This window comes from Arachis ipaensis, chromosome B6 (genome assembly GCF_059453495.1).
Source record: "Arachis ipaensis isolate K30076 ecotype BB chromosome B6, ASM5945349v1, whole genome shotgun sequence".
NCBI lineage: Eukaryota > Viridiplantae > Streptophyta > Magnoliopsida > Fabales > Fabaceae > Arachis > Arachis ipaensis.
Window position 1 is genome coordinate 77,997,008 of NC_142441.1, and position 10,067 is coordinate 78,007,074.

The 10,067-nt window shown below is 36.3% G+C and overlaps 2 non-coding genes across 2 annotated transcripts; one reads left to right on the forward strand and one right to left on the reverse strand.

Moving 5' to 3' along the window:
* Positions 1 to 652: 652 nt before the first annotated feature.
* Positions 653 to 756, forward strand: LOC148561440 (small nucleolar RNA R71). The gene has a single exon (XR_015886561.1). It is a non-coding gene; the product is annotated as a small nucleolar RNA R71 (small nucleolar RNA).
* Positions 757 to 8,955: 8,199 nt separating this feature from the next.
* LOC148561441 (small nucleolar RNA R71) lies at positions 8,956 to 9,059 on the reverse strand. Its single transcript, XR_015886706.1, has one exon. It is a non-coding gene; the product is annotated as a small nucleolar RNA R71 (small nucleolar RNA).
* Between the last annotated feature and the right edge of the window lie 1,008 nt (positions 9,060 to 10,067).

A 10,067-nucleotide genomic window follows, 5' to 3' on the forward strand; every position in this document is an offset into this window, starting at 1 on the left:
CAAATTTCTAATGGAGGACCTTGTTTCATTCATGAAACTCAAAGTGGCCTTAGATAGATCAGAGACTATATTTGCCAAGCTAGATGGATTCTGCTCAAAATTCTCTGTCTGTTGCTGAATGGATGATGGAAAAGGTTTACTATTGTTAAACCTGTTTTTTCCACCATTATTAAAGCCTTGTTGAGGCTTTTGTTGATCCTTCCATGAGAAATTTGGATGATTTCTCCATGAGGGATTATAGGTGTTTCCATAGGGTTCACCCATGTAATTCACCTCTGCTATTGCAGGGTTCTCAGGATCATAAGCTTCTTCTACAGAAGATGCCTCTATAGTACTGTTGGATGATTCCTTCAATCCATTCAGACTCTGAGAAATCATATTGACTTGTTGGGTCAATATTTTGTTCTGAGCCAATATGGCATTCAGAGTATTAATTTCAAGAACTCCCTTCCTCATAGGCGTCCCATTACTCACAGGATTCCTTTCAGAAGTGTACATGAACTGGTTATTTGCAACCATCTCAATGAGTTCTTGAGCTTCTGCAGGTGTTTTCTTTAGGTGAATAGATCCACCTGCAGAATGGTCCAGTGACATCTTTGATAGCTCTGACAGACCATCATAGAATATATCCAGGATGATCCATTCTGAAAGCATGTCAGAAGGACACTTTTTGGTCAGTTCCTTGTATCTCTCCCAAGCTTCATAGAGGGATTCACCTTCCTTTTGTTTGAAGGTTTGAACATCCACTCTAAACTTACTAAGCTTTTGAGGAGGAAAGAACTTGGCTAAGAAAGCCGTGACCAGCTTATCCTAAGAGTTCATGCTATCTTTAGGTTGAGAGTCCAACCATACTCTAGCTCTGTCTCTTACAGCAAACGGGAAAAGCATGAGCCTGTAGACCTCGGGATCAATCCCATTGGTCTTAACAGTATCACATATCTGCAAGAATTCAGTTAAGAACTGAAAAGGATCTTCAGATGGAAGTCCATGAAACTTGCAGTTTTGTTGCATCAAAGAAACTAGTTGAGGTTTAAGCTCAAAATTGTTTGCTCCAATGGTAGGGATGGAGATGCTTCTTCCATGTAAATTGGAATTCGGTGCAGTAAAGTCACCAAGCATCTTCCTTGCATTGTTATTATTTTCGGCCATGTCTCCTTCCTTTTCGAAAGTTTCTGTCAGATTTTCTCTAGAGAGTTGAGCTTTAGCTTCCCTTAGCTTCCTCTTCAGAGTCCTTTCAGGTTCAGGATCAGCTTCAACAAGAATGTTTTTATCCTTGTTCCTGCTCATATGAAAAAGAAGAGAACACAAAAGAAAATATAGAATCCTCTATGTCACAGTATAGAGATTCCTTATGCAAGTATAAGAAGAGAAGAATATAAGAAGGAGAAGAGGAAAATTCGAACATTAAATAAATTAAAATAAAAGTATTTTTGTTTTTAAATTGAATTTAAAATAAAAAATAAAAATTAAAGTTCGAAAATTAAGAAAGGAAAATTGAATCAAATTAAATTAAATTTAAAATAATTAGTTAATTTAAAAAGGAATTTTGAAAAAGAGAGAAGGGATTTTCGAAAATTAGAGATAGAATTAGTTAGGTAGTTTTGAAAAAGATATGATTGAAATAGTAAACTTTTAAAATCAAACAAAAAGTCAAGTAGTTAATTGAAAAAGATTTGAAAATCAATTTTTGAAAAAGATAAGAAGTTAGAAAAGAAGTTGGAAAAGAATTTGAAATTTATTTTGAAAAAGATATGATTGACATTTATTTTGAAAAAGATTTGAAAAAGAAATTTAAAAAGATTTGATTTTTGAAATCAAAGTTGATTACTTGACTAACAAGAAACTAAAAAGGTATTATTCTAGAGTTCAAAGATTGCACCTTTCTTACTAGGCAAGTAACAAACTTAAAAATTTTGAATCAATCACATTAATTGTTAGCATTAATTTCGAAAATATGAAATAAAAATAAGAAGAAGATTTTGAAAATCAATTTGAAATTTTCAAAAATCATAAAAGAAAAATGTAAAAGAGATTTGATTTTTTTTTTTTTTGAAAAAGATTTGAAAAAGATAGAATTTTTAAATTGAAAATTTTATTTGACTCATAAGAAACAACTAGATTTTAAAAGTTTTTGAAAAAGTCAACTCAAATTTTCGAATTTTATGAGATGAAAAAGGGAAAGATATTTTTTTTTTATTTTTGAATTTTTAATGATGAAAGAGAAAAACACCAAAAAGACTAAATGCATGAAAATTTTGGATCAAAACAAAGGAAACATGCAAGAACACTTTGAATGCAAAGATGAACACCAAGAACACTTTGAGGATCATGATGAACATCAAGTATGTATTTTTGAAAAATTTTTAATAAAAGAAAACATGCATGACACCAAACTTAGAAATTTTTAATATTTAGACACTAAGAATTCAAGAATGCATATGAAAAACAAGAAAAGACACAAAACAAGAAGTTTTAAAGATCAAACAAGAAGACTTATCAAGAACAACTTGAAGATCATGAAGAACAAGAAAGAAACTCAATGCATGTGTTTTCGAAAAATTTTTAAGAAAAATAAAAGAATGCAATTGACACCAAACTTAAAAATTGACACAAGACTCAAACAAGAAACACAAAATTATTTTTGATTTTATGATTTTATTAATTTTTTTTGGATTTTTCGAAAATTATTTTGGAAAAACAAAAAAGAAGAATTTTTTTTGAATTATTTTCGAAAATAAGAAATAAAAAACTTAAAAATAAAATAAAATTACCTAATTTGAGCAACAAGATGAACCGTCAGTTGTCCAAATTCGAACAATCCTCGGCAACGGCGCTAAAAACTTGGTGCACAAAATTGTGATCATCAATGGCGCCAACAACTTGGTACGCACAATTGTAATCTCAACTCTTTATCACAACTTCACAAAACTAACCAGCAAGTACACTGGGTCATCCAAGTAATAAACCTTACGTGAGTAAGGGTCGATCCCATGAAGATTGTTGGCCTGAAGCAAGCTTTGGTCACCTTGTAAATCTAAGTCAGGCGGATTCAAATGGGTATGGTGAATTGATAATAAAAACATAAATAAAATATAAACTGGGATAGAGATACTTATGTAATTCATTGGTGAGAATTTCAGATAAGCGTATAGAGATGCTTTTGTTCCTCCTGAACCTCTGCTTTCCTGCTGTCTTCATCCAATCATTCCTACTCCTTTCCATGGCAAGCTTTATATTGGGCATCACCGTTATCAATGGCTACATGCCGTCCTCTCTGTGAAAATGGTCCAATGCGCTGTCACTGCATGGCTAATCATCTGTCGGTTCTCGATCATACTGGAATATGATTTACTATCCTTTTGCGTCTGTCACTACGCCCAGCACTCGCGAGTTTGAAGCTCGTCACAGCCATCCTTTCCCAGATCCTACTCGGAATACCACAGACAAGGTTTAGACTTTCCGGATCTCAGGAATGGCCATCCATGGGTTCTAACTTATACCACGAAGACTTTAATATCTCGGACTCGGTCCCCTGTATTAAATATCCAAGAGATACTCATTCTAGCTTGTTTGCATGTAGAACGGAAGTGTTTGTCAGGCACGCGTTCATAAGTGAGAATGATGATGAGCGTCACATTATCATGACATTCATCTTGTTCTTGTGTGCGAATGGATATCTTAGAATAGGAATAAGCTTGAATTGAATAGAAAAACAATAGTACTTTGCATTAATCTGTGAGGAACTGCAGAGCTTGCATACCTTAATCTATGGTGTGTAGAAACTCTACTGTTGAAAATACATAAGTGATAAGGTCCAGGAATGGCCGAATGGCCAGCCACCATAAAGGTCTAAGATAGTATAAAACTGATCAAAGATGTAGATACAATAGTAAAAAGTCCTATTTATGCTAAACTAGTTACTAGGGTTTACAGAATTGAGTAAATGATGTAGAAATCCATTTTTGGGGCCCACTTAGTGTGTGCTTGGGCTGAGCATTGAGCCTTAAACATGTAGAGGCTTCTCTTGGAGTTGAACGCCAGTTTGTAACCTGTTTCTGGCGTTTAACTCCACTTTGCAACCTGTTTCTGGCGTTTAACTCCAGAATGCAGCATGAAATTGGCGTTGAACGCCAGTTTCCGTCGTCTAAACTCAGACAAAGTATGGACGATTATATATTGCTGAAAAGGCCTGGATGTCTACTTTCCAACGCAATTGAGAGCGTGCCATTTGGAGTTCTGTAGCTCCAGAAAATCCACTTTGAGTACAGGGAGGTCAGAATCCAGTAGTATCTGCAGTCCTTCTTCAAACTCTGAATCTGAGTTTTGCTCAAGTCCCTCAATTTCAGCCAGAAAATACCTGAAATCACAGAAAAACACACAAACTCATAGTGAAGTCCAGAAATGTGAATTTTAATTAAAAACTAATAAAAATATACTAAAAACTAACTAAATTATACTGAAAACTATGTAAAAACAATACCAAAAAGCGTATAAATTATCCGCTCACAACAACCTATACAACTCTACATGCAAACCTAACTACCGATAATCTCACTTTTTCACACACTCATGTATTCTTTTCAAGTCACATCCATATACATTGATATTATTACTCTACTTTGGGGCATTTTGTCTCTTTTTTATTCTTTTTCTTTTTTCTTTTTTATTTCTTTTACTTCTTTTTTTTGTTTTTTTTGTTTATATTTTTGCAACAATAACATAATATATATAAAAGGTGAATGCGTATGGCTTATATAATTAATACATGAATATGTACCCAAATTTGCAAGATTCTTTCAATAAAGATACAATACACACTTTTATCCACCAATGTGTCTAACCTTTCCACACTTAAATGACACACAAACTCACTATCCTAAGCTAATCAAAGATTCAAATTATGGATATTTATTATTTTTTGCTTAAGGTTAGTGATGTGCTAACATAAAGAACAAAAGGGGATTAAAAAGGCTCAAAGTGGACTAACAAAGGTAGATGAAATGGTAGGCTATATAGGGTAAGTGAGCTAATTAAAATGAATGCCTCAATCATATAAATGCATATATACATCAAACAATAGACATAAAGAATCAAACAAATCAAAGATTTCAATCACAGAAACAGAATATACACAAGAATGAAAATAGTGGTTATACGATGTAACCACACAATTAGGCTAAAAAATCACAACCTTATGTGTTCTTAGCTTAAAAAGATGTTCCACATTATATAATTCAAACAAGTCTCAATGAAAAATATTAACTCAAATCAATTTTGGAATGCCTTATAAACAAATGGTCTTGAAATTTTTATTATTTTGACTAAGCTTATTATATATATGTATACATGAAAAGAAATACAATCAACTAAGAAAAATGAGAATAGAGCTCTAAAATATATACAAACAAAGAAAAATGCAACAAAGAATTCTAAATGACAGTAATAGCAGAAAAATAGGAAATGTGAAAGGGTTTGGATCGGAATTTTCACCAAAAAATTGGCCGCTTTGGTCAGACGATCACCCCACACTTAAAAGTTTGTACGGTCCTCTGTGCATTCAAAGATGAGCGAGGATATATGGCGACTCCACAGATTACCACCTTCAGTGGGTGGATCAACCGGTTGCTGCATGATCTTTCTTCTACTTTCCTTTTTGCTTATAGTAAATCAATCCTGAAAGATAGAAAACAGGATAGTAAGACGAGTAAATGCAAAAGCAAGGAAGCATAGACTCTTGAAATGAGGTAATGATCACTAAAATAAAGTGAGTTAATTAGTTTGTGACATTAAGAAAAATAGTGTGTGAATTATAAGTTGCGCACGGGATAGAATTCACACACTAGCATTGAAAGCTATGTCACATTTACACAAAAGAAGTATGAAATTCACTCATTCTAGTGTGCTTGAGATACTTTAAAGAAAACTTGTAGGTTAAGACAAATAAACAAGTAATAAAGAAGCATGAAAGTACTCAATCAAGAATGAAGCGATTGTGAAATGGATAATGAATGGATATTGGTTGATATGTGATGCCAGGGCATTTTGGCCAGTTTCACTGACCTTTTCTTTACTGTTTTTAGGATAGTTTCATGCATTTCTTTAGGAAATAAGCTAGTTTTGGGTAAATATTCACTTATGCCTTGACTCAAGCATACATTGTGCATTTTACATGATTTCATGAGGATTTTGCATAAGTTTAGTGACAAATATTATGTTGCATTACTCATGACTTGGACTAGAGCTTTGATGCACTTTGTTGCTTGGTTTCAGGACCAAAAAGAAGCAAGAAAAGGAGAGGTAACTTGCAAAGATTAATGAGAAAAGTGATTGCCAATAACACTCTCAAAAAGCCATCAATGCCCACGTTAGAGAGTCACGTTAACCAAGTTAACATGAACTCTAACGTGGAGAAAAGAAGTTGAGCCAACGTTAGTGACACTCAACATTGTCACTAACGTTAGCACTTACTCATAAGTAGCCACGTTAGAAGCCACGTTAACCTAGTTAAAGTGGCCTCTAACGTTAAGGGGGAGGGAGAGAAGCCAACGTTAGTGACACTCAACATTGTCACTAACGTTGGCCTATGGTGCTAAGTACCACGTTAACTCCCACGTTAACTTGGTTAACGTGGGAACTAACGTAGAGGATGAAGAGTTGTCGACAAAGTTAGTGACACTCAACATTGTCACTAACGTTGAAGCAACCACACTACCCACAAGAGTCACGTTAACTTCCACGTTAACTGGGTTAACGTGGAAGCTAACGATGAGGAATGAAGGATGAGCCAACGTTAGTGACACTCAACATTGTCACTAACGTTGGGATGGCTAAAGATGGCAACGTTAGAGGCCACGTTAACCTAGTTAACGTGGACTCTAACGAGAGACCCAGGGGCACATTGGAACGTTAGTGACAATGTTGAGTGTCACTAACGTTCTCGAAGGATGGCAAAGGCCACGTTAGAAGCCACGTTAACCCAGTTAACGTGAGCTTTAACGTGAAGCAAGAAGGGGCACACTGGAACGTTAGTGACAATGTTGAGTGTCACTAACGTTCTCGAAGGTTTACAAGGCAACGTTAAAAGCCACGTTAACCTAGTTAACGTGGGTTTTAACGTGAGGCAAAGGGGTGCATTGGAACGTTAGTGACAATGTTAAATGTCACTAACGTTCCCGAACTTGGACTTTCATTAAATGATTAAAACTCTTTACGCCCTGAGCTTAAGTCTCTGCCCACTCCACTCTTTCTCTCTGCAAGTAAAGCCAAGCCCAAATAAAGAAAGGAACTGCTTCAAACTCAAGATCCAAAGGCCCAAGACTTGAAGAGTGAACTAGAAGCTGAGAAGAGTAGTATATATAGGAGTAGCTTTGAATTGTAAAATAGTTCTGGAGGCTGAGGAATTACTCTCTGTATTTACTTTCTTTGCAATTTCTAGTTTCATGATGTATTCTCCATCTTTATTTTCATTTTCAAGAGCTATGAACAACTAAACCCCTTTCATTGGGTTAGGGAGCTCTGTTGTAATTTGATGGATAAATACTAATTTTCATTGTTCTTCTTCTATCTTTCCTCTTGATTTTACTTGAAAGCTTTCGATCTTCATCCAATTCAGTAGTTATCTTGGAAGAGAAGCTATTCAAACTTGGATCTCTTTTGAACCTTGGAAGAGGAATGAAGAGATCAAGCTAGAAATGCTTTCTCATGCTGGACCAAATTGGGTTTGGATGGGTATGTGACTGTAACCCTCTCAATACTTGGTTTGGGAAATGCATGTGGTATAATCAGTGACCATACTTCATCCCTTCTCATGAGCAATTGACCAAGGAATTGGCTATTGATCAAGATTTGAGAGATTGAATTGCAAGAAATTGTAATTCAATCACTTAAGATTGCCAAGGAGATCAATGAGTGCATTGATTGAGGAAGAGATGAAAATGTACTTGATCCGGAGAATTGCAACATCTCCTAAGCCCAATGAACTCCCCATCTCTAATCTTACCCATTCTCTTTAATTTCTGTCATTTACTTTTATGAGCAAATCCCCCATTCTCATTTACAATTCTGCAATTTATTTTCAGTCATTTACTTCCAGTCCTTTAATTATAGCATTTACTTTTCTGTTATTTACATTCCCGCCATTTTATTTTTTGCAACTCTCAACCCAAATTCTGGATTCGCTCAACTAGAACATTCTTCTAATTAAAGTTGCTTGATCAATCAATCCCTGTGGGATTCGGCCTCACTCTATTTTGAGTTTTTAATTGACGACAACTTCGGTACACTTGCCGAAGGAAGATTTGTTGAGAGACAAGTTTTCCACGCATCAAGTTTATGGCGCCGTTGCCGGGGATTGATTGTGCATCAACAATGATTAGATTGGAAGATCACTAGATTGAGCATTTTATTTTGTGTATTTCATTTTCTGTTTGATTGATTTACTTTTTGTTTTAGTTAAACTTCTTCCCTTCTCCCTCTACTCTTTTGTTTTTCTTTGTTATTTTCAATTCTGTTTGCTAACCCACTAACTGTTTGATATATTGCATCACCCACAACTAACATCAATTCTGACACAAATACTGTCTGCACCTATATTCTCTGCTTGTACTTGTTGGTTGTATGACAGGGAGAAGAAGCGGGGCTTCAACTTCCTTTGATTCTGAACCAGAGAGAACCTTCCTTAAACCACAGCTCATCACCCTTGTTCAGAACAACTGTTCATTTGGAGGAGGTGTTCAAGAAGATCCCAACCAACATTTGACCACCTTCCTGAGAATATGTGACACAGTGAAATCTAATGGTGTTCATCCTGACGCCTATAGATTACTCTTATTTCCCTTCCCACTCAGAGACAAGGCAGCCAAGTGGCTGGAATCCTTCCCAAGGGAGAGCTTGACAACTTGGGAGGATGTGGTGAACAAATTTTTAGCAAGATTCTACCCTCCTCAACGAATCAATAGGCTGAGAGCTGAGGTCCAAACCTTCAGGCAACAGGATGGTGAGACTCTGTATGAAGCATGGGAGAGGTTCAAAGACTTAACAAGGAGGTGTCCACCTGACATGTTCAACGAATGGGTCCAGCTGCACATTTTCTATGAAGGGCTCTCTTATGAGTCAAAGAAGGCAGTAGACCATTCATCTGGAGGGTCCTTGAACAAGAAGAAGACCATTGAGGAAGCCATAGATGTTATTGAAACAGTAGCAGAAAATGACTACTTCTATGCTTCCGAAAGAGGGAACACAAGAGGAGTGATGGAGCTAAACAATGTAGACGCTCTGTTGGCCCAAAACAAGCTCATTACCCAGCAGCTGGCTGACCTCACCAAGAAGATGGAGATGAACCAAGTAGCAGCAATCTCCACTTCATCAACAACACAAGAAGGATTAAAGCAAGAAGCAGAAGGGAGTCAGGAGCAAGCCAACTACATTGGGAATTCACCAAGGAAAAACTATGATCCATACTCCAAGACTTACAACCCTGGATGGAGAAATCACCCGAACTTTGGGTGGGGAAGTTAGCAAGATCAAAACCAAGACGAGAGACGTTACAACTCCAACAACAATGTAGCTCATCAACAATTCACCCAGAGGACATCTCAACACCCCCACAACAACACCTCTCCACATACTTATCGAAACCAAAACAGCACATCTGCTCCGAACCACTCATCAATTGATGACAGGCTCTCTAAGATTGAAGCCTTACTTGAAGGAATAAGCCAAGAGATTCAAGAAAATAAGGTGTTCAAAGAGGAGGTGCGAGCCAATATTAAGAACCAGGGAGAAACCATTAGGAAGCTGGAATTCCAGGTGGGATACTTAGCTGAGAAGATTCCCAAACCTACTGATAGCTTCCCAAGTGACACTGAGAAAAACCCCAAGGGAGAAGCAAAGAAAGTAAGATGGGAAGATTGCAAAATGGTCACTACAAGTGATCAAGAGATTGAAGACAAGCAAGGCAAAATGTGCAAACAACCTGAAGACAACTCAACAAAGGAGGAGGGCAGAGATCACAAAGAACCAGAAATCTCACAACAAGAACTGCTGAAGCTCTATGCACCATTCCCTCA